Genomic DNA, 4,976 nt, shown 5'->3' with positions numbered 1-4,976 from the left:
TCCCATTTGCTCCCTTAAGGGTAAGATCAGTGTTTCTATAAGTTTGCTCCTATCTTAGGATCTTTGAATCCTTGTCCCAATCCCCTGCTCAAGAAAGTCCTCTATGTGATGAGAATCCACCTCTTGGATTACAGGTCATTACTCCAGACGTGCAGCTCAGCATGCATGCTCCCCTCTACAAAGTGCTCTAAACCAAAGTAACCCCTCAGTTCCTACATTCATGGCTGCCTTTAACAGTATATAGACTCAGCAACTGTCTGATAAATGGTGCTATTTGGCCAGTAGAGAGCAGATCTGTCTATGTTTTCTATGTGGGTTCCATCTCCTTCTGATTCAAGGCTCTAGGTCTCCAGAGCTGGGAACTGGGCCCAGTCCTGTCTCCATCCTTCAGTCTGCCACTGGTCTCTCTTACCTTACTTACACCCTCCCGCTTCACTAACCTGCTCCCTGTGCCCTGATCACCACATTTCAGACCATCACTATTCATGCAAATCTTTCTTTCTGTTTGATCTGAGCAGTTGAAAGCAGACACTCAAATCCTGGCTCCTTCTCTTGGTCACCAAGCATCTTGGGCAAGTGACTTCAGCCACCTATGCACCAGTTTTTTTGTCTGTTGTGAGAATGGGCTATACAAGAAAGTGTTTACCAGCAAGGTCCTGTACCTGGCAGTCAGCGTGCAGACATCGTTAACTCTACCGTGGTCAATGAATGGTCCTGCTGCAATGCTTTTGGGAGAGCTTCAGTTTTGGGGGTGTTTTCCAGTGGTATCGTTTGTGGCCCAGGAATTGCCATCTTACTGTCAGAGAACTTATCTTTCATGCTGTCGCTGAGGTTTGCAATTGCTGGGCTGCCAACTCTGCATAACAAACATGTTTTCTGCAGCTATTTGCACTGACTCCGAGGCAAGCTGAGGCCAGAGGAGCCTGGGACCTGCCAGGAGTGATGCAGCTGTCCCCATCCCTGCTCTGTCCCCACTCCTTGGCTTTCTGTTCCTGGACTGATCAAGCGGCCAACATTTGTCACCGCAAAACCCTTGTCCTCTGTAGGGAGTCATTTTCCCTTCCCAGCCCTAATTCTTTGCCCTTTTAAACCAGAGCTATTATTACTTCTAATTTGCATTGAATGGTCCCTTAGCAACCACTGCACACTGAATGGGATATCAACTTGCTTCTAACGCTGCTAGATTTACCAAAACCTTAGCTCTACCAGAGTACAACTCAAAATGTGACAAACAGAAATGTAAACAGCTGTCACCACATCCACATACATAAATATCCTCCTTTATAGAACAGCTGCACCACAGGCAAGTTGACTAGAAGGCACGTTCTGGATGAATCCCATTTTTCCCTCACCATCAATAAAAAACAACCTCATAAATTTATTTACCCTAGAAACATTTTTGGACCCAAAACATTGGCACTGTTCTTAAGATTTAAAATTATAAGCAATATTTTTAAAAAATTTATTTCGTTTTTGGCTGTGCTGTGTAGCAGGAGGAATCTTAGTTCCGTCACCAGGGATCAAACCCATGCCCCGACTTGTGGATGCACAGATAAAGCCTTAACCACTGGACAACCAGGGAAGTCCCAACATACGCAATATTTAAATGTGATAGATAATTTCATAGTACGTTTAAAAAACACATTAAATGTTTTAATTGAAATATAGTTGATTACAAGGTTGTATTAGTTTCTGGTACATGGCAAAGTGATTCAGTTATACATACATATTCTTTTTCAGATTCTTTTCCATTATAGTTTATTCCAAGATATTGAATTTAGTTCCCAGTGCTATACAGTAGATCCCTGTTGTTTATCTTTTTTATTTACAGTAGTATGTAAAATATACTTGCTAATCCCCAACCCCTAATTTATCCCTCCCCTCCTTTCCCCTTTGGTAACCATAAGTTTGTTTTCTGCATCTGTGAATCTGTTTCTGTTCTGTAAATAAGTTCATTTGTTACATTTTTTTAGATGCCACACATAAGCAATATCACACAATATTTGTCTTCGTCTGACACTCCACTTAGTATGACCATCTCTAGGTCCTGAAACACACATTTATTAAGATTCCACCATTTCTAGATAAGATATAAACAGTAGTATGCTGGTAAACTAGTTCCCTGGAGGCAAAGAAAGGCCTATTTGTAGTGTCTGCCTATATCTATGGTGTAAATATTCCCACTATGGCTAATTTCAAGCTATCAGCTGTGGCTCATAAAATGCCCAAATATTTAACAACCACAAAGGTTCTGGCACATCACTGGAAGGCAATGTTAAAGTGTACATAAAATGCATCAAGGAAACATAAGCAAAAGTAGGTGAAAAAGAAGTAATGAAACAAGGATAAAGGAGTACAACGGAGCCAGGAATTAGTAAACATGAAAATGTATACTACAGAGCCCTAGGCACAGGTTGAATACTCACATTTAGCTTTAAGGAACTTCCCACACTGCAAGAAGCTTACCTGACTCACAGTGTCCTTAAGACAAAAATAAGTCTCATGCTGAGAAGTGCCAGTTTCCTGTTCTTCAAGTAGGTCACATTTCTCCTGAGGGTGTCTGTCAAGCAAGGGCTGTGAACGCCCTCATCAACATCAGGGTGATAGCCTGACCTTGAGACTACAGTCAAGAGAAAGCAACGCTGCAGGATGCTGGGCCCAGTCTGGGTCTGAGGACCAGCATTCCCAGTTTAATCCCTGGCAGGTGGAGCTGTGGGTGTACTCCACAGCCTTTGAGTATTCTTCCAGGCTTTTGCTAAAGACCAGACTGTGCTAAGTTTAAAACTCCTCTCCCAGGCAGCTCTCCCTACCCAAAGGTCTTTCTAGAAATTCTAGTAGTCACAATATTCTAATGATGAAGCTTCTGCCTCAGGGCCCTGATCAACAGGGCCCTGGGGACTTCCCTGGTGGTCCAGCAGCTAAGACTCTGCGCTCCCAATACAGGGGGCCCGGGGTTCAATCCCTGGTCAGGGAAGTTGATCCCATATGCCACAATTAAAGACTCTGCATGCTGCAACTACAGACCCCACATGCTGCAATGAAGACCAAAGATTCTGCGTGCCATAAGGAAGACCCAGTGCAGCCGAATAAATAAATAATAAATAAAATAAATATTAAGGAAACCAAACAAACAGGGTTCCAAGAACCAGAGCTTCAGCCAAGATTCAGGTCATGTTCAAGCCCAGTCAATCCAGAGCTACCCACAATACTTGGCACCTTGTCATATGAATGTTTGACCACTCCCTTTGAGAGTGAGGCCTCTATGTGTCTGGCCCCCCAGCCCCAGCCTGCCCTTCCTAGTCCTCCCCTTGTCTTCCTTGGCACCAGCCTTGGTAAACTCACATAATTGCCTGCACACAGCTCCACCAACTGGCTCCATTTGAATGGAGATTTGCCTTTATCGTTGACACGGGCCTGCACCAGTGTTTGTCAAGGCAAGAAACAGTCCTGTTCACTCGTGTCATGACCCGAAACACACTGGATTCAACAAACGGCCTTTTCAAGTTTCTCATTTCTGCTTTTTGAGGTAGAAGCGAAGACAGGAGGGAAGAGGTGTTAAGCAGCTGACAGCAATTACTGAAGGGATGACAGCAACACCTAGAACACACACACCGATCCTGAGAGAACCTCGGGCCACCTTGGCCTGGTTTTCCTTGCTGAGGACAAAGCCACCAAGATTTGTACTTCCCTCCAAGCCCCTGGCCTCCCCTAGCAGTGAACAGGTTCTCAGGGCATCTGGGTAAAGAAATGACACAGCTTGTTCCATCCTCCCCCAGCCAATATGCCCATCGCTCTACCCTCAAGTCATTGTACTCTCAAACCCAAAAGCACACGTGCGTATGCCGCAGCATATGGCCAAGGGAACCCGAGAGTCACAGTGCTTCTCCAGGAAAAGGCCTTTCACGGAGGCCATTGTCTTACCCATAGTCCAGCAATGAAAAAGATGCTTAATGTAAAGGAAAGTCGCCTGTGGGTCAGGGTGTGTGTGTACTTGTGTGTGCACTCACAGCCTTTCTTCTTTTCATAAATTCTGATGGTCCTCTATGAATCGCTAACTTCAGACATAAATTATACCAGATACAAGAAAATATAGGAACTGGGAGAGAAAATGGTTATTTCTAAAAAGAAGTGGAATATTCCTTGATTAATTAAAAGGAAAAGTATCCAGAACCCTTTTGAGCCCTCTTTGCAGAAATATATTAATTCCTCTAAGAAGCTTTGTCCTGTAAAGCAATTGGTGGACACATTGAGCCACGCACCAGTCAGTTCCCAGGGCACATGGAACCCACCTCTCTTTCTCTGATGCAGTAAACTTACATCTCAAACCCACTATCAATTGGTTGATGGATCCTACAAAACTGTAAATGTCTGGTAGAGAAATAAGATATGTAAGAAATATACTTGCAGGAAGTTTTCCACATGCCCCATTCTAAAGGCATCTCAAGACAAATTTTTTTCTGGAGGCCAACAAGCGTGAGAGAGTTTTGATAGAACGTACAAGATCTGTCAAGGCACAATCTGGCATTGCTCATCCCAAATAAATACACGTACGCACGGTTTTATTGTAGCTCTCCTCACAGCAGGTAAATGTCCGTCCCCTGTTCTCTTTTCATTGGCCCTGTCAGATGGAATAAGCAATAAAGCTCTCTCTCTGTCTTCCATTCCACCTCCACCCTACCGTGCAGCTCCTGGGGACTTTGTTGGGGGATCACAGCTACAGGCAGGGTCTGACTAGTCCAGCCCACTTAGAATATCCTTGTTCTCTGGTTTAGGAACAGGCTCCCTCAGGGTGTGGCCCAGGCAGGGTAAAGCACAGGGCCCGATCAGAGGCAACCGGCAGCCCCTACCCCTGCTGAAGGAAGCCAGCCTTGAGAAAAAGCCAACACAGAGGCGCACAAGCTAGCAGAAATAGAGCCATCAGCAGAATGCCGATCAAGTCACACCAGAAATTCAGCAAGCACCTGAGTCACAAGACT

Source organism: Bos grunniens, chromosome 24 (assembly GCF_055505025.1).
Source record: "Bos grunniens cultivar Pamir isolate PY7600 chromosome 24, Bosgru_T2T1.0, whole genome shotgun sequence".
Lineage (NCBI taxonomy): Eukaryota > Metazoa > Chordata > Mammalia > Artiodactyla > Bovidae > Bos > Bos grunniens.
The sequence above is the reverse complement of the archived record's forward strand: the minus strand, read 5'-3'. Positions refer to the sequence as shown.